Source organism: Pithys albifrons, chromosome 20 (assembly GCF_047495875.1).
Source record: "Pithys albifrons albifrons isolate INPA30051 chromosome 20, PitAlb_v1, whole genome shotgun sequence".
NCBI classification, from domain to species: domain Eukaryota; kingdom Metazoa; phylum Chordata; class Aves; order Passeriformes; family Thamnophilidae; genus Pithys; species Pithys albifrons.
Window position 1 is genome coordinate 10175289 of NC_092477.1, and position 19692 is coordinate 10194980.

At 53.1% G+C, this 19692-nt stretch overlaps 1 protein-coding gene across 2 annotated transcripts in view; it reads left to right on the forward strand.

Annotated features, from left to right (window-relative positions):
- Positions 1-19692, forward strand: part of RXRA (retinoid X receptor alpha) — a 106507-nt gene that overhangs the window by 23884 nt on the left and 62931 nt on the right. Inside the window, exon 1 of one of the 2 annotated variants that reach the window (XM_071574131.1) lies at positions 19193-19222. The exons of the other annotated variant lie outside the window; for it this stretch is intronic. The gene's annotated coding sequence lies outside the window, so the exon portion shown is untranslated. Of the gene's footprint in view, positions 1-19192; positions 19223-19692 lie in introns of those variants that run through there. 2 annotated transcript variants of the gene reach the window in all.

Here is a 19692-nt window from a genome sequence, read left to right on the forward strand (position 1 = left end):
GGAAATCCGGCCTTCCGCTGGCAGCAGGCGCGAGGAGCAGGGAGGAGGGCAGTAATTAGGTTTGTGGTTAAGCGCTTCATCCTCTGGGACCTCTCTGCTGAGAGGAGATTGCTGTACTTGTGCCAAAAATCAGCTGTCATGATGTCGGGGTGTTAATCTGCCCCATGGTCCTTCCTACAGAATGGGGGAATGCTTGGGATGCTCCAGAGCACCCAGTGCTGTGCTGGCTCTGCTCTGTGCCACCCCTTGGGAAGCCGGCAGAGTGGAGAGGAGAATGTCTCTCTGCTGCTCAGCCCTCCAGGCTGGCTAATAATAACCTTCCCCCGGGCCGCCCGAGCGTTCATTCATGAATGTTTGCAAAGTGCTTCAGGTCGCAGAGGCGGGCGCCGCGTGTGGGCTCGTCTCTGTGAGAGCCCAGCACTGCCTGCTCCGGGAGCGTGAGCCATGGGAATGGCACCCTCCGAGGCACGGGGAACAGTGTCTGTGAGGCTGAGCCTGCCCGCTGCAGGGGCACTGTGCTAGATCCTGTTGCCATCATGCATCCCACTGCCCTCCTGCATCCTATTGCCTTCCTGCATACCACTGCCCTTCTGCATCCCATTGTCATCCTGCATCCCTTTCCCCTCCTGCATCCTGCTGCCATCCCGGCACCCTTTGCTCTCATGGATCTTCCTGCCCTCCTGCATTCCATTGCCCTCCTTCATGCTATTTTTACTGTTATCTCTGCCCTCCTTCATCCCATTGCTGTTGTTACCTCATTGCCCTCCAGTATCCCTTTGCTCTCCTGCATCCCATTGCCATCCTGCATCCTGCTGCTGTCCTTCATCCCACTTCCCTTCTGCAGCCCATTGCCCTCCTGCATCCAATTGCCCTCCTGCATCCTCCTGCATCCTGTTACCCTCCTGCATCCCACTGCCACCCTTCATCCCGTTGGAATTGTTCATCCCATGCCCTCCTGTGTCCCACTGCCATCCTGCCTGACCTGTGCAGGACTCCCTTGTGGGTGAGAACAGGGGAAGAAGGGGCAGGTGTGTGGCAGGTCCTCGCTGTAAATAGCCTAAAAAAGCTTATTTCATGAAGAAATACTTTATTGTCATTACTCTCTGGGCCACTGCAACCTCTTTAAACGTGTTTGTTTTCATCCCTGACATTAAGGCGAGGTCTAAAATAAGAGCTGCAATTTCCAGACACTTCTGTGATTAGCGATAGGCAGGAGTTAACCATTCAGGCTTAAATTAATTGTGCTGTGGTGGGTTGTTGGTTGTTTTTTTTTATTATTGATGCATAATGTATGATGAGAAAAAGTGAAAAAATAATTAAAGTCTGAAGAGCGCTGCATGGATTCATTCATTATGAAATCTGGGTCAGCAGCCGGAGAAGGAAAACAAGAAGGGGGGGGGGCTGCTGGAGTGGAAAAACAGGACTTCAGAAGCGCTGCAGGCATCGGAGGAATGCGCGAAAGGCCCTTTTCAGGCAGCCTGGGAAATCCGAAGTTGCATCGTGGCTGCCCCCCGAGGAGGAACGTGCCTGCCGGGAATGGGAGGGGGCTGTGGCGCGCTCGGCACCGCGCTGGAGAGGGGATTCCCTCTCCTGTCTCTGCTCACGGCTTCTCTTTCAGCCGTGGGGTGGGGGCAGGCGCTGCCGTGCTGAGCCAGCACATCTGTGCGGAGCTGACAGAGGGGAGAGCCCGGAGAGGCGGAAAAGGCTGTGCTGGGGGTTTGCAAAGCTGGGGCTCAGCAGCAGCGCGTTTCCAAAAGGCTTGGCTTGCTGTGAGCGTCCCTGTGCCAGGAGAATGCCTGTGCCATGACATCCCTGAGCCACGACAACCCCATTCTGTGACATCCCTGTGCCCGGAGCTCCTGGGAGCTCACAGATGCCCTGCCTTTCCCAACCAGCTCTGTGTGCACCCCAAAACCTCTATTTTTATGCAGCAGAGAAGCTTGGTGAGTTGCAGCGATGGGTTTGCGAACAGCAGTGGGGATCAGAGCTTGGATGCGATGCATGGAAGTGGTGGGAGGTGCAGGCTCCACTCACACTCCTGTTGCTTGGATTTTGGGATTTCAGTCCTTGTCTAGGACACAGCTAATTGAATTGCAAAGAGTGTGGTTGAAACTTGGAATCTTCCCCACTGGCAGGAAGTGCAGAGATTTCAAACCATGCTTTTGTTCTGATTTAGGAGAAAAATGCAGTATTTTTTGAATTTAATCGCAAATGGAAATTCCCCCCCTTCCTCTTCCTCTGTCCACAGGAAGCACAGCCCAAATTGATCACACTTTGCAAACAGTCAGCATTCATCCTTGAGAAATACTTCCATCATAGGAGCATTCATTCTTGTGAAATAATTTCTGACCCAGTCACATTAAGTGCTCTTTGGAGCAAGGACTCTGCATCCCTGTGCCCAGCAGAACTGAGTCGTGATCCTAGTGGGGGCTTTTGGGCTTTCTCATCAAGCAAATATTAATTCTAGCAGTGCCAGGAGAATCTTCCTCTTGATTTGCCCTGCTGAACAGCCACAGGAGTGTGGAGTTGTGCACCACACAACTGGCTGCTCCTGGGGAAGCCCCTTGGTCTCCCTGATGCACACACATAGTTTTATCCTTCCTGAAGATACATTCCCTGCTCTCTCGCAGATCTACTTGTGTCATGTGGGGTCCATAAATAAATTGATGTTGAATTTAGATACTTGTGTTGCAGCAGTGAGGGTGGTATAATCTTGTGCGCAGCAGACATGCCAGAATGGGATGGGTTTAAGGATGGATATAAATGTGTATTGATCACCCGGCGGCTGTGGTGCAGATGGATCTGCCTTTCCCTCCCAGTGAACTTCCTGGGGAAGATGCAGCTTCGTGTGAGGGCTGTGGTGGTGGCACAAGTGACAGAATCAGTCCCTGTAGAGCAGACCAGCAAGTTAAAGCCAAGGGATCCCCCCAGGGTCAGGATTGCTGGGGCTGTCTGGATCACTTGGGGTATCCAGGGGTGCGCCCGATCCCCTTCCCTGGGTAGCAGCATCACTGGCTGGTTTCTCTCCTGCTCCACTCCTGCAAAGGCCAGCCTGATTTATTTCCAGGCTTTGCAAAAGGGATGCTTTGGGATGGGGAGTGCTGGGAAGAAACAGTTAAACTGGAGATGCTGGGATGTTTTCCCACACAGTGAATGGTGGGGGAACACAGAACACGTATTGAATCGGAGGGAAGTAATAATGCTTCTAATTTTCCTCTGTGATTTAATAAAAATGTAAATTGACTTCGGGTGGATGACTCACTATGGAGGGTGGTGTCGATCAAGATTAATTGGTGGCTGCGTGAAACCAGTTGGGCTTTGTTCCTTCTCCTCAAAGGCAACTGGAATGGCTCCGTGGTGATGGTGAGGCAGTGGTCTGGCCCCAGGGCTGCCAGATACCCCTCCCAGATACCTGCTGAGCCCCTCATCCTGTTTGGCCTCAGTGTTTTGGGGACAGAGCATGTCAAGTGGGCAAAACCTTGTGACTTTATCCAGTGTCAGTGGATGTCTCTGTTGGGAGAGTGGTCCCAGTGCCAGTGGGAAGGCAGGTCTCTGCCCAGGACTTGCTGTGTCAGGCGATTGGGTCAGGATGTGGCCCCAGAGCAGAAGGGTCTTCCATCCTCCCACTCCTGCCAGGGTGAGGAAAAGTGTGCCAGGACACTGCACTCTGACCCAGGTTCAGCTCTGGACACTAATGGATTACAAATAACAATAATAAATTACAGGAGATGGGATAATCTACCTACTGTAATGTTGTATTACCATGACTGTTAGTTATATATTAATGTATAATTGTATTACATTAGCTACATATGCATAAACCTTGTGCTTCAGGGCCTCAGCCAGCCTTTAACTCTCTGTGGTTCACAAAGAAACTTCAGCCAGGGGTTAGTTATCCCACATAGCATCCAGGAACCCTCTGCTAAGGCATCTCCAAGGTTTCTCCATCTGCCAAGGTTTTTGCAACCTGGGTGGGTCAGTGCTGCCTCATGTCTGCTGCCCAGCCCTCTGGGGGAACCCATCCCCATCTCTCTACAGCAGGGATACAGGGGATGCTGGGCATGGGGGGGATCTATTCATTTTGCAGCAGCAGGTCAGGGAGAAGTGGCAGATAAAGCCCCCTCACCCCATGCCCCGTTAGCTTTGGCTTCACACCTGAGCGGCGCGAGGCAGTGCTGAGGCGTGTGGGGCTGTGATTGCTCCCCAGCAGACACTTGGCGTGACCAAGACCCAGTTCTGTCGTGAGTAATGAAGTGCGAGCCCTTCCCTTCAGTTATTTTTAATGCGGTTCTGTTCAGGCTCTGGTAAATCCGAAGGAGCTGCCTGTTGTTTGCAGAGCCTCCCCCTGCGCCGCTGGATCGCTCAGCTCGGGGTAAATTACTCACTAGGTTGTGAAGCTGGATGGACTCAGATCTGTTTGGTTTGGGGCTCTCCCTGCTCTGATTAGCACGGATGCAGGTGCTTTCCCTGATGCTGTGACTGGGTTTGAGAGTTTGAGGGTCTGGATTGTTGCCTGTGCTGGCTGATGGGGCAGCCAGGGAAAAAGGGGCTTCACTCTTCCAAGAGGGTTTTCCAGCTGAGGAGGATGGTCTGAGGGCTCTGTCTGCCCTGCCAGGGGACAGACTGGCTTTTAGCAGGTCCAGCCCCACTTGATCTTCTTCTGCTGCTCTTCACAGATCCCATCTCTTGCTGAGTGGTGTCTGTGGAATGGTTAATGTGGCATTTGGAGGGATGGGAGGTGTAAATTCCTGCCCTGCTCCCCTTCCCATCCTGGCACAGCCCTCTCCACCATCCTGCCTATAATTTTTGACCCCTCTCTCCATTCTTTTCCTGAGAGTGCGAGAAGCAGAGGCAGGAAACGCAGGCTGCTGCCAGATGGCTCGAAATGTAGCATCTGTAATACTTTATCAGAAGAAATTACAGCTGAATCGCTCTCCCTGATTAAACAGCCTGTCCAGATCCTTCGTGAGCCAGCTGGACAATCTCACCCTCTCGCGACAGGAGGGGAAGCCACAGGAGCTGGGGACATGGGAAGGAGGGTGGCAGAGGGATGCTTGGATGGGGAAAGGGTTGGACTGGACCCTCCTGCAGCGGGGTGGGTGTGCTGCCACCTCTCTGGGCATGTCCCATGTGGTGCCAGCTCTTGCCCTTTGCTTTCCCATGGGTATCCATGGGGTTTGGAGGTGAGCATCCCTCCCTTGGAGAGCAAGAGAGAAGGAGGCACAGACTAGTTACCGTTTCCCCTCTTGTTGGTTTTCCAAGTCTTTTCCCCTTTGACAAACAACTCAGCGATGCGAAGTCACCCTGTGGGCTGATGATATTTTGCTTTTGGAAGTTGTTGAGAAAAGGCAGAATGTGAGGGACATCTTGGACCCCTGGGGCTGGGTGTAGCCTCACCTCCAGCCTCCCAGAGCCCCTGGTCCCTGCACCCCTGTGGCTGGAGATGCTGTAAAAGCGCCTGGAAAAAGGGGGCAGGTGAGAAGGGAAACTGAGGCAGGGTGGAGGGTGGTTCTAGGATCTGAAAGGTTGTCTGGAATGCTACTGAGAGTTAGATCCAGAGTTTAAGCCTCTGAGCAACCTGTCCTCTGGCTCACCCTGCCCTCGTGCTTGTACTGAGCGCGGTGGCCAAAGCACGGTGCTACCGGTTTCAATGGACTTGGCGTGCAGTCGACTTTTCTATGAGTTCACTCTGGCTGGCTGGTGAAACACAGGCATGGACTAATGCCACTAATTTCTACTAATGCTGGTGGAAAAATCTCTTGCTGGCATGAGCAGGGACTGGCTTCCCAGACTGCTGCGTGCGAGGGGCGAGCGGCTGTGCGGGGTGGGGGAGAGGGGGACCCACTGCCTCCCAAAAGAATTTGCATCCAGGCATACAAAGCTGTTTTCTACCCTGATTTGCTTGAAGTGGTGACCAGATTTTTTCCTAAATGGAAAGCAGGAGAAATCTGTGCTCTTAAATGTGTGGAATTAGCTGGAGGCTGTAGGAAGTTTGTGTATGAAACACCTTAAATAATGGAGAAAGATGTTGAGTGTCTGCATGTGAGAGGAGGAAATTGGGAGTCTGAATGTGGCCTGACGTGGGATGGTTTTGGCCAGTGCTTGAGCTGTCCTACATCCACATCCCACATCCTCATTGCTCTCCGTCAAATCTACAGGGACCCAGCCAGCCAGTGCTGGAACCCGCTGCAGGCACGGATGTACTTATCCCTGTCATCCCTCTGCCCTTGGTGGAGAAGAAATGCATGGCCCAAGAAAAGCACCAAAAAAGCACATTTTCCATTCAGATCCAGTGGGGTTTAGCTGAAAGGATGCAGGTGGAGCAGTGACATAAGGAGGGCTTTGGGTCTCTCAGCCTCATGGGGCTCAGGAAGGGATGCAGCCAAGGGGTCCTGCATGGAGGAGGATGGAGCAGCAGCTTCCCTGGGTGGTGGAGCCTTTTTCCCTCAGCAGCCTCGTGGGGGACTGGGCCAGAGGAGGGGAACTGTACACCTGGAGAAACATTATCCCTTTCCTTGCCTGTAAATATTTTACGAGCAGATTAAAAATTGAAGCCAAAATGAGCTCTGCCATCAGAAGAAACCGGCTCGGTTTCAAGTTCTGTTTAAGTATTTTTCTTTATAATGTAGCTGTGTCAATTAGAAAATGACATTGCTATTTAAAATGCTGTTCCGTAGCCCTCTTTAATTAAGGCAGCGATATAATACCGATCTGCTCTCATTAATGAATTTTTAACAATCAAAATGAGAGCTGAATGACGCACAGTTGGATTTGCAGCGCGGGTGTTTTCTCCCAGAGCCTCTGACAGCAGAGTTAAAGGAGCAGTGGCTGTAGAGGAAGAAAGGCTGTTCCTCCTCAGGCTAAGCAGCTGGAGAATCGTCTCACATGCTGTGTGGTGGGTGTTGAAGGGCTTCAGCCCTCTGTTGACACCCAAGAGCCATCCTTGAGGGAGAAAGTCCTAAGGCTGATGGGTGGCTTTGTGTGACCTGTGCTGGAGTGCTGTGAAAAACCAAAGACAGGCCAAAGTCCTGGGCAGAAACACAGCTGAAAATAGAGATGTGAATGTGGTTGTGAGCCACCTCGAGGGTCACATCCTGTCTGCTTCAGCATGTCCTCGGTGCTCAGACTCGCTGGGTATCCTTGGAGCATCCCCTGGCCCAGTTTCCCCTGGAATCCTGCAACACCATCATTTTGCTGCAGCAGCAAAGCACGCGATGCAGTGCCAGGGCGTGCGGCCTTGCGACCCCAAATGAATACCTGATTTCATCTCTCTTCCCCATGAAGTGTTTGTGTTTTAGTTTTGACAAGGCAGGGTAGATTAAAAATGCTCCTGCAGCTCAGCTCATGCTAATTGTCTCCCATTGTTTGATCAGGAAGCCTTTTTTCCCAGCAGTTATTCTCTGGGATTGCTGGAGGAGCTCTCTCCCCTCTGGTTCTTCCCTCAAGGAGGCAAAACAAAAACAGGAATTTGTTTGAATAATAAAAAAATTAGCCAGGCGTGAAAAGCTTAAGCGCAATCATTTCCGTGGCCTGCTTTGATTTGAGTTGATATGATTTGTTTGCTCTCTTATCCTTCCTTCCCCTTTCCTCTTCAACAGCCTCTCTTTGCTCTGGCCTTTCCCTGACAAGGAAATTGGGTATTTTAGGAGTAGTGTGTGCATGGTGTCTGTACCTGCTGCTGGAGATGGGGGCTGGAGGGCAGCATCTGTCCTGTGCTCCAGCCCAAATTCAGCCCAGCATCCAATAGAATCCAACCCTGACTGGGCTGGGGTGCAGGTACAATGGGGATTTCTGAAAGTCCCATCCTTCTCCTGGTGTTCCCTGCTCACCTGGTGTCTGGTGACACTCTTGGAGACCTTGGACCCAGGTAAGCCACATGTGTGGTGAAGCTTGCTTTATAATTGTTATGGAAATTTTCCTTTCAAATAGTTTTGTGTCAAGGTGGAGTGACCAGCCCATTGGGGCTGGAGCTCCCCCCAACTCCGTTGCCTGTCAGAGTGTTGGGTGAGTGGGTTGAGGTTTCCTGGCTGGGTTTTTGTTGCCATAGGGAAGAGAATTGAAGCCTGGAAACCATCCTGTGGGTGAAGGGAGGAAGTGTAAATGTCTAGGAAAACAAGGAGAAAATAGAAGCAGCAGCAGCACCACATCTTTGTCCAAGTCCAGCATGAGTCGGTACAAATTCTCCTGGCAGATGAGAAAGGCCAGTGGGGTCATGTTTGTCCTTCCTGGCATACATGTGCCCGGCACCACTGGCACACCAGGATGTCAGCCACGGCCATGGCCCCGGGAACGGGACAGCCATCCCAAGAACTCTGGCTCCATTCCCTTCTTGCAGGGCTGTGAGGGAGAAGAATGTATTCATAGTGAAAAAAAAGGGAATATATTCTCTGTTGATTTCAAGAGGAGGAGGAAGAAGCAAAGGCGGCTTTGAGCTTTTGCCCAGGAATAACCAGAGATCTGCTTGGATGCTTACATCCCACTGCTGATAATTTTGGAGCTGAATCATCTGCATTTTTGCTGTTCCTGAGACAGCATCAGGAATACGCATCCCCAGGGTATCAGAGGCACATTTTTGCGGGTTAACAATGGACCTGATTAAGAAAAGCAACCCAAATGACATCCAGTGCCGACATCCTTGAAGTCTGGACTCCTGTTGCTCATTTCCCATTTAGACACTCCAAGGGATGAGTGTGGCCGTGGTTGTTTTACAGCAGCGTTGGAGCCAGCCCTGTGCACGCTCCAGACTGTGAGATGATTAAAGCCCATCTGCAAACTGCCGTGCAGAGGAGGTGGAGAGGTGGGAGGTGCAGTTCGGAATGGCTCTGCTTCAGCCTGTGCGTGGGGGTGGCCCTGATGGTGCTGAAGCCATCGGGGAGGGCTCCTGTGGATGCTGATACAGGTCTGGCACAGCACAGGGAGCAGGTGGAGCTGCACTGCCAGCGCCTCTGGACACCATCAACGCTACTCAGGTGTTGGGTCACTCTGACCCCGAGCCAGCTCAGGGGTGTCAACTGGCGGTCACTCAAACTGTGGCCTCACAAGGTCAGTATCCCCACGACCCCCTGCTGCGACCGCTGCAGTGAAGGGCAGGTGTGCCCAGCTGGGGCATTCCCTGTGGCAGCGGTTCCAAGGCATCCATCAGAGCTGGTTAACATGAGCTGTGCACCAGCCAGCCTGGTCCTTGAGATACCAGGGTCCGACCTGCCCTGTGACACCCATCGCTGCCTGACTGAGCACCTACCTGGAGCTGGGACAGTGCAGAGGCATCTTAACCCATCGTTGCCCGGGCAGGGATGCCAGGCACTGCAGGTGCCATGTGTGTGCTCCAAGGATGGCACAGCCCTGCCAGTGCTTGCTTGAAAGTCCGGGCAGAAGGAGAGGGGAGTGTGGATGGTGTTGCTGCTCCCTGGGGAGCTGAGCTGATGCACGGCTGGCCAGCACTGCAAAAAGCAGAGTCCTGGCTGCTCCCCAACAGGCACAGGAGGGGACAGATTTCTCCTCAAAGAGAAATGCCTTTTGTCACCCAGCCTGGTATCAGGCATTGGCCACAGGACTTCTTCTGTCGCATCGGGTACTTCTTGAGTGACTCCGCAGTCTGACATCGCTCCTGACCTGCAGCGAGGGGCTGTGGGGCCCAGATCCTCTGAGCCTGCTGCTCCTCGAGGTGAGGAAGGGAGTGAAATCAGAGGGACCCATGAGAGTGCAAATTGTTTTTTAAGGAGACCCTGGAGGAAAGCTCCCAGGACTCCCCTGCATCTCTGGGACTCTGCGACACACAGCCTGTCAGTGGGGAGGCAGGGCTGGCATCCCCAAGGTGCCACTGCCAGCCCTCCTGGTGGGCAGAGAGCTCGCTGTTTGTCACCTGTTCGTGAGGTCGGCTGCCAGGTATTTTCCTGTGTCCAGGACATGCCAGCTCATTACTGCCATTGTCACAGTTTCACTGGGGTGTGGGAACTTCTCAGTGCCAGGGATTTCAGGTGTCTGTAAGGACAGGCAGCATTCACCAGCTGAGCTGGCACGTTTGTGTGCCTTCTGTGTGTGCCCCACACCAATTTGTTTTCTCCTTCTCTCTCCTTTTATGACTTTTCTGTCTTGCAAGTCCCTTTATTCCTTCTCACACTGATTTACTGTCCCTGCAAGAACAGAGGCACCTGGGGAGCTGGGATGAACCTGGCTCAGCCAGAGGACAATCCAGCCCCACCTCCATCCTCTCACACCTGCTCTCTCTCAGCCAACTAGTTTCATTAACGTACTAATTTGGGTTAACACACTAATTAGTGTGTCTGTGCCACGTCCTTGGGAAGGCAGCTTGTCTCCTGGGTGCTAATGGAGCTGCTGTCACAACAAACACCATGGCACACACAGTGCTGCTCATCACTGAGCCCAGCTGGGCAGGACTGAGATCCCGGCACTCTCCTGCCCACACCATGGGACAGGAGCTGTTGCTGGCAGCGTTTTCTGTCCCTGTGTCCCTCATGTGCCCAGGGGAACAGAGCAGGGCCAGCACTGCCTCACTGCGTGGTCCTGACTGCAACCCACCCACCAGGACAGACACCAGACTCCTCCCTCCATGGGTAAGGCTGAGTTAAGGGCTGGATTTTAATATATTTTATATTATTGAATATATTTTAGTAGTAAATTTTCTGCTAAGTGGTGCTTTGGAAGGTCAGACACAGTTTGTGAAGTCTGACTGAATTCAGTGAAGTTTGATCTCTCCATAGAGGACCTCAGTATTTTTAATACTTCTACCTCTTCTGATCAACCTTCCCCTTCAAAATACCATTTTCTGTGTAAAAACAGACCTGTGCTGGCCAAACAGCCCCCAGATGAGACGCGGTGCTTGCTTTGAGCTTGGAATAAGTGTTGCAGCTGGACAACAAAAACATTTTTCCTGCTTTTTTGGACTGTTGAGAGACCTGGAGGTTTGAGGCTTTGCTTTAACCCCATCATTTCCATGGGCTTGCCTTTCCTGGTCCCTCAATGCCAGTGGGAAGCCAGGACCCATCTCTGGGAAGCACCAGGCGGGACGGCCGTTTGCCTGCATGGTGCTTATCATGTCTGAGCAGCACATTCCCATGTTGTCATGAAACAGAAGACAGGATAATTAAATTGCCCTTTTCCCAGCAAAATGCTACCACCATCTCTGCGCCGTGGCAGCCTCGCTGTGGCTCGCTGCCAGTCTCACATGCCTTGCTGCTGATGGAAGGTGTGAAGAGCGCTGGGGAGGAGGCCAGGCTGGTGATCAGCGGGGGGGCTGTAAGGGGTATTTGTCATCCTTTGGACGGAGAGGCGCAGCAGGCTGCAGGAGCTGGCCCTGGGGGATGCTGTGGACGGTCTTGGTTGCCCCCACTGGTAATTCCCATCCTTTAAGCTGGGGCTGCTTGAGGGCTTTGGCTGCGGATAATCGAGATATTCTTGTCGTTAAGCCTCTCAAGGGTTCCAGGTCTTAAAAAGGGCTCCTGCTGTCGAGTCAGTCTGCCACAAGCTTGGAGAGGGGCTGGGACTGACTGGGGTGGGGGGCACTGGGGCAGCAAGGAGAGGCTCAGGAGGTGATGCCTGTGGATATGGATGGAGGTGGATCGTTGCAGGTGTGCCAGTTCTGATGGTCCTCTCTGCCAATGGAGAACCTGGCAGCAAAATGCTTCCAGTGCTGGGGAGCAGTCCCTGGGGAGCAGGGCCTGTCACCTCATCCCATTGCTGCCTGGCTCTGCTTCCATCCTGGTCCCTCTCTGAGGTGGTGTACTGTTCCATGTAAGAAACAGCTGGAACAAGCTCATGGCAACCTCGTGCAAAGGCAGAAAGTGTTTATACTCTTAGTCACCCTTTCTCGCCTGCTTTATTCTCTCCATTCCTCCTCCTCCACCCTCTGCCACCCCAGATCCTCAGATCCATCAGTGTTACTGCTTTGCCTTCAGCTATAACCCTGCTAGTTGACTTCCCAGAGCTGGCTCTCCCTGGCCGTTGTCACCCCTTCCCTCCCCTCCCCTCCCCTGAAATATTAATGCCACAAATCACGAGCGACAGCCGCTCGGCTGGAGCCCCGTCGCTCACGCGCCGGCCGGGAAGGAGGTGTTGGAGGAGGGATGGGACACGTGGTGGCTTTGTGCTTCTCCTCAGGGCTGTGTTTTGCTTCCAGGGCAGAGGGGAGTGGGTGAACCCACCTTTAAAGGTGGGGAAATGGAAGGATAGAGCATCAAGACTGGGGTTTATTGTGTCCAGCCTGCTTGGGGTAAGGGTTCCTTCCCATCTCTGTGCCTATGGATGTATGGATGTTCCTTTCCCCCATCCAGCCAGGTCTAGCTTGGCCGTTTTGTTTCCTCCTTTGCAAACTTCATGGGTGCTGGGAATCACGGAACTGGGCTTACAAGGAGTCACATCCCCTGGAAACGTGTGCACCCCAACCTTTGCTGTGCAGGGATGGTGGTGAGGAACTGTGGGGTTTCTGAGGTCGGTAGATGATGGAATCGCTCACATGAGGACGAGCTGGGAAGAGCAGATGTAAAGGGGATTATGGGCAGCTTTTTTTGCACGCGTGTGTGCACATGTGCAACCAGGCAGGCAAGGATGTGGACTGCAAGGCACATGTGAGCCTTGCACCCTCCCTACATAACCTGAAGACCCAAACACATGGGAGAGCAGAGGAGAGGTGTGGGCACAGCACTGGGGGGTCCACAGTGGTCGAGAGGCAGCACTGGGGGCATGCCTGGTTTCACTGGGCTCATGTTTCTAAGGAGGGGCTGCAGCTGCCCAGGGATAGGTTTGCAGTGTGGGGAATGGGCAGTGTTGTGATGTGGGTCAGTCTCTGGCAGTTGGTGTTTAGCACTGTTGGAATGCCTCCATGCCTCGGTTTCCCCCAGAAGCAAAACAGGAATGGGGTGTCTGTGGCTGGCTGGAAGTGTCGCTGCCCATTCTGGATGCATCCCTGTGCACCAAATCATTCCAAATCACACCCTGCTGTAGCAAACAGCATACTGGATTCCATTGCACCAGAAGCTTGCCAGAGCCCCAGACTTTCCCTGAAGAGAGGTGGGAGAGCAGGTGCCAACCAACCTGTTTGGCTTTTGCTGTGGAAATGACAGCAGGGATGGGAGCAGTGGGACCTGGAGGCATGGGCAGTGCTGCTCAGGGTAAACACAGACATGGGTTTGCTTTTCTCTCCCATTCCCCCAGCGATGCATTTATGAGGTTTATTTCAGCTCTGCTCAAACAGCCCCCCAGGACAGATTTGGGAAGGGACACCCCGGCGTGAGGAGCGGGCATGCGGCGGTCGCTGCTGCCCGCGGGGCCCCGGCTGTGCCGCCAGAGCCGACCTTCCCTCTCTGCTGACCTTCATGCCCATCAGCATCAGCTTTGCTGCCTCTCCACATCTCGGGATGCCGGTGGTGGCAATGACTGGGGTGTGAGGCTGGGCAGCTGTTCCCGGGGGGGTACAGGGGGCTTGGCAGAGTCGGTGAGAGGTGGGGGTGCACTGGGCTGGATAATTCAAGGACTTTGGCTCGCTAACAGAGGTTAAAAGGGGAGCACTGTGATCTGTTGGGAAAATCATTCATGGGAACCTCTGCTGTGGTGCTGCTCATTAGCCTTCCCTTGCTCTTAGTGGGGAGAAGGAGAGGGTAGGAAGGGGAAGCTGCTGCTTTGAGGGAGCTTTTGGGCTAGAGCTGCCCACCAAGGAGCAGCCATTCCCCATGGCCTGTCCCTGAAGGAAATAAAGATGTAACTGGTGTGGAAAATGCATACAGAATGGGTGTCCCTGGAGCAGCTGTGGAGCTGTGAGCATTGGGTGCTGCCACTGTACCATGGGGTGATGGGGAGCAGAGTGCTGGCTCCATGTAGGTGTCAGTGTAAAGGTCCCTGGATGTGCTGCCAGAATGATGGATACATGAACTGTCCATCAGCTGGATTACAAATGAGAAGAACCATCACCCCAGCTGGGGTCCCCCAATTTCCATGGGCTGTAAACACAAAGGCATTTTAGTTGAACTCGTCAGTGCTTTGCTGCTGGTCCCTTCCCCTGCTCCATGTCACCCATGCCTGCACTAACCCTGTTTTGGACCCCTGTGCCAGCTGAGCCCAGTCCAACTGTTGCTTCAAGAAACCCTCCTGATTCCCTGTGGTTGTTCTTCTGGGCCTGCTCCAAAGCCCATAGATGGCCCTGGAAGCCTTTTTCAGATGACTCTGAGAAAAGAAAGTATTAAAATACCAAAGGAAATGCTGTTTTTCCAAGATATCTGCCTTGACCAGAGATGGGAAAAAACGCCTGATTTTGGATGAAAGACCAGTTTTCTCATCCTGGGCTTCAGCTTTCTGAAGTTCATTTCAGCCAGGAACTGGGTGTAGTTTGGGCACAAAACGGGTGCAAGTGGCCCTGAGGGAGCTGCTGGGTGTGGCTGTGGGTGCCACCCTCCTGGGTCTCAGGAGGAAACTGGGAATCCAGGCTGAGTTTTATTCTTCAGCTGTAACCTTGGCTTGAGTGCCTGTGGACCAGCTGAAGCAACCTCAGTGGGTCCCAAGAGGCACAAAGAGGCAGATTTCGGCCACTGGGGACCCCTCACACTCTGGCACACCAAGGGGAATGTGTGCACTGGCAGTACCAGTGGCATGGCAGCCAGCCTGGGGGACACTGGGGACCCCCACAGTCAGACCAGGGCTTTGTTTTGCCAAACTGATGGTGATTCTGTTTTTGTTGCGTGCAGGCACTGATGTCCTGAGGTATGGTTGGCTTGGAGGCAAATTTCCTGACTTTGGCCTTGTCTCTGGCTTTGGTTCCTTTTATTCACTCACAGCAAACATCTGTTTTAACCCACTGCAAGTCCATTATTGCCAACTTAACTGGACTCCCGTCAGGACCGGCTGTGCAAATACCCGGCAGCTGAGGAGGTGGCTCTGTGCTGCAGATCCTGCTGGGAGCAGCAGCTGCCCCTGCTGCTTTGTACTCCTTCCCAATGGCTTCCCAGACTCTCTGTGGCTGGGATGGCTTGGTGTGCTGCAGAGTGTTACCCCTCTTTGCACAGGGTCCCCCAAGTAGCTCTATTTTATTCTACTGAAGATGAATGTCTTTCACGTCATGCAGTGTGGGTGCAAATGTATAATATAGATGTTTACATCTATTGCATAATAGATGCACAATGATGGTGCCAGGGGAGGTGCTGGGTGGGCTGCACCTCAGGTCTCTGGGTGGACTGCACCCCAGCTCAGTGGACGATGAGGATGGGAGGACCATAAAGTCACTTGCTGGTGCGACCTGCTGGGCTGCTGCTGGTGAGCTGCCCAGCTCTGTGACCTGCTGCCCAGTGAGGTTTGTGCTGGCCACTGGTAGGGCTGGGGCAGCTGGAGCAGTTGGGGTAGGTGGGCTCACTGGAGGGCCTGGGTGGTTGTCCCAGGTTGCCCAGTGGATATGGGGTGTGTGTCCAGAGGTTGGGGGTTTCTGAAGCTGCATCTTCATCATTCTCTGCATCCCTGCCCCCTCTGTGTTCCTCCTCTAAGCGATGGTGTTTGGGCACTTCTGCAGCAATTCCTTTCCTTGCTGGAGCAGAACCCTTTCCAAAACCTGTGTTACAGTGGTCCCTGCAACTCCCCTGTGAACAGCCCAAGAGCTGAGAGATGGGCATACAAGGGGATGTCTCCATGTCCTGTGGCCCCTGCACAGGGTGTCTCCTATAGCACCCTGGCACTGGCTTGGCTCTTCTGCAACAGCCTAGAGAGGGATGGGAATGGATGAGTGCCTCTCTGTGCCCAGTGTGGCGCAGGGACTGGTCCCTGGGGCTGGTGGTGGGCTTTGCACAGGACTAAGTCAACTTAATCACTGCTCAGGGAGGAAGAGATCACAATGTGAGACAGACAGCGAAGGCAGGGACCAGTGGCACCATTGCTTCTCTGCCCAGTACTGTGTCAGGTACCTGGCAAGGGAGCCAAAGCCTCTCTCTTTGAGAAAGAGGAAAAAATAATAATCTCCAAGCCAAGAAGCTCGGAGCTGCTGGGAGCATATTTATCACGGTGAAGAAAAAGGCTCTGTTCCCTGCCTCTCCGCAGCGGCTGTTTATCACACTCACAAGGGTATGGAGAAAATGTTCCATTTGTTGGGTACAGCCGTCAACCCACACAGCGTATAAATTAAGGGTTTTTACATGCAGAGTTCCCGAAATAAAACACACACACACACAAAAGAGAGAGGAGTTTTGTATCGGCCCCGGCGCACTGCCTCTCCCTGGCTGTCCCTGCACCCCAGCCCTGGCCGGCGCTGGCTCCCGTTCAGGAATTCCACATTATCTCCGACCGTTTCCAGCTTCCTCAGCAGGGAACAGCTCTGCTTCTGTCTTCCTGCAGCCACATCTGGAAAGTGTTACGCCAGGGTGTCAGCCGTCAGAGCCGGGTGGTTGGCATGCGCTCCCCCCGGCATGCTTGCTCCCGACACCCTGCCTGCCATCCTGCCTGCTCCATGCCTTGCCTTCCTGCTCACCATCCTGCCTACCTGCCTGCCACTGCACTCAGACTTCAGGCTGCCTTCCCCAGAGAGCTGCGGGGCTGAAGTTTCTCTCCCCTTTTTGGAGAGTTTTGAGGGAGCCTTTATAACTGCTGTGGGGATAGTGGGGAGAGAGGGCTCCAGGGACCCCCAGGGGTTGAGCTCTGCTGGGATGCTCTGCTGTAGTCAGGGATGCTCTGCTCCAATCAGGGATGCTCTACTGCAATCAAGGATGCTTTCCCATAGTCAGGGATGCTCTGTTGCAATCAGGGATGCTCTGCTATGGTCCTCATCTCTGCTGTGGTCCTCATCTCTGGTCTGGTCCTTGGCTCTGCTCCTTGTATGGGGAGACGTGTGAGGTAAATCCTCTTCACACACTTTGCAAGGACTCCCTGCCTGCTCAGAGGAGTATTCAGCTCCTGGCCGTGTTTCTGGAATGGCAAACCCCACATCTCTGAGTTGTAACATAGTAGGGATGTGGTGCTGCATCTGCTGAGGGTTAAAGAATGGTGTTTGTGGGAGGTGAAACCTGTATGATTCTCCAGTGCTCTGGAAGGTGCTGGGGTGGTGCTCCCTGCACTTTGTTTGCTTGTAATGCCTGTGAGTTTATCCCCCTGGGATCTCTTCTATATAAAGGAGCACCTGGGCTGTAAAGGCACTTGTCTGCCAGCATCAGTGCCCCAGAAGAAATCTCCACTGCACACTGAGATGCCCAGCTGGATGTTCGTAAGGTTTTTCCAATCTAAGTATTTCTGTTTGGAGCAGGACAGTTGAAAATGAAAGAGCTCCCTGTGACACCCCTGTAGTTTTGGGTTCCCTCTGTGTTCCTTGTGACACCCTGATCCTTTGCTGAAGATGTGGGTGACGCTGCACAGAGGGAGGGAATTTGGAAGAGTGCAGGTGGTTCATAGACTGATGTGCCCTTCAGAGCAAAGGACATGGAGAGAGCTGATGTCTTGTTTTCCAAATGGGATAATGACAGTGACCTGGAATCAGGCGTATGTACCTTAATGACTGGCGTGTGCAGGGCCTATGGCAGGGAGGGATGGTGGAAGTGGTTGGATGTGCCCTAACTTATTGTCAGGGGAAATCAGACAGAGCTCCCTGCAGTTGGCTTTTGGGCTTTTTAAATTTTTTTTTTTATTTTTTGGCTCTTGATTTTAACCTAGTGGACATGCCATTATGGGATTTTAAAATTAAAGGAAAATAAAAAAAGCAAAAGAAAACAGGCCTTGGTTTTATAGACCCTACAGATGCATCCGGCACCAAACTGATCCCAGATGCAGCTCCACTGTCAATAGTGTTACACGAGGGATCAATCCCCTTCATTGTTTTATGTGGCCTCTACAGCATCATCAGCTAATTAAAGCTAATGGGTCCCAGAGCAGCACTGACAGCATCTGATCCTATCAGCCCGCGCAGCCGTTTGAGCTTGACGGACCACTCCAGAGCCGGATCCTGCACTCCAGACCCTGGCAAAAGGCTGCATTGACTTGGGGGATCAGGCTACAGATCAATGGGAGCTGTTGTTAAACAAACATCGCTGGATTAATGTCAGCTCCGCAGGGGGAGGAGGTCGATGGCTGCTAATTCGAAAGGGGTGGGAGGGAGGAAGGGGACGCAGTGACAGCAGTGACAAGGGATGGAGGGGGAGAGGTCAGACTGTTAAAATGCTCCCTGTGTCTGTGGCAGCGTCGGAGCATTTCCTGGTCTTGGATTTATCATCACCCTGGGTGGGAAGCTGTGCTGGAGAGGAGCCCAGTGGTGTCCCCAAGGGCATTCGAGGTGCCTAAATCCCTTTGCTTTGTGTGTCAAGGGTGGTGAGGTGGCCTTGGACTGTCCCTAGAGGGGACAGGGACCCCTGTGTTGTTTCTGGACGTTCATCTTGGCGTAAGCATTTCCTCCATTGTGATGGACCACTGAATCTTGGATTCCTGCTTCCATTTTCTTGTGGCTCCTGTTGTTCCTTGGCTGGGGCTCAGGGATGCTCAGGAATGCGGGTAGAGAGGGTTTCTGTTCCCACAGTTGAACCACCCTGTGCTGCAGCCAGTCTGTTTGGGAGTCTCTTCTATTTTCTCCTCTTTGTTGCTCAGAAAGTTTTTTATCCGACACCTGCAGTAGCAGAGCTGGGGAGGGTCAGTCCTGCAGGACTGACTGTTGGCTTCAGACTTTGCATTCCCTTCAATCTGTCCATGACTTTATTGAGAGGAAGAGCCCGAGGAAGGCTCCCTCCCACCACCTCTTTTTCATCCATCACCCCCTTTATCCACATATCTCTTATCCAGGGTGTTCCCACTGGGATTAGTGGGAAGATTTGAGCAGTTATTTGGATGTCAGCTCAAAGGAGGCGGCAGGAACGCTCCCGGAGCTGCTCCCAGCTGACATCTGGGTGCTCGGCAGAGCTCTGGTGTCAGCACAGCTGAGAGCAGAGGAGGTGGGAAGCCCCAGACACCTGCAGTATGGTTAATAAATATTTATTTGGAGGTGACAAATACTCTTCTGGATGAAGCCAAGTTAGCAGAAGGAGGATTGCGGGGGAGTGACGGGGTGTGCTTTTCTGAGGGTTTACCATGGGGATGTCGAAACGAGCAGCTGATGAACCAAAGGATGTTGAAATCCACATCATTTCCCTGACGCGAGCTGGCTGACGTCAGGGGGCACACGAAACATCCCCCCTTGGCAAAAGTGCTTGGCACAAGGAACCCTTGTCCTGTGTGGATGTTGGTAATGTGGCTGAGGGCTGGGGTTGCCCTGCTCCCACGGGTAAGATCTGCTGGGAAGGGGTTAGGAGCCAGGAGGATGTCAGGTCGGGGTTTGGTATGGATGATAAAAGGACTCTCTTAAGGAGAAATGAAGGGGGGGAGCTGACCTTGTCTCTGGTGGATGATTCCGTGATGCTGGAGTGGGAACTGGGTGGATGGCTCAGGCACTAACCCTGGGGAAATGGATAAAGCGGCTTCTGTTTCTCCCTGGTCCATATGTGTGTGATCTGGGAAGGGGAATCTTTGTGTATTGGGACTTTGGAAGACTTTCTATGTATAAGACCAATATTTAGCAGTCTAGACATCCTGGTTTTAGTATGCGTGGGCATTGGGGCTGCCGTGTGCTGTAGGCAGTGGGGATGAGCCCATCTCCCAGGGCTGTGACATCCATCCCTGCCCCTGAAGCTCCTGCTCCTGTTGATGCTGGGCCCTGTATTGCAGAAGTGCCCGTGGCCCCTCCAGATGCAGAGA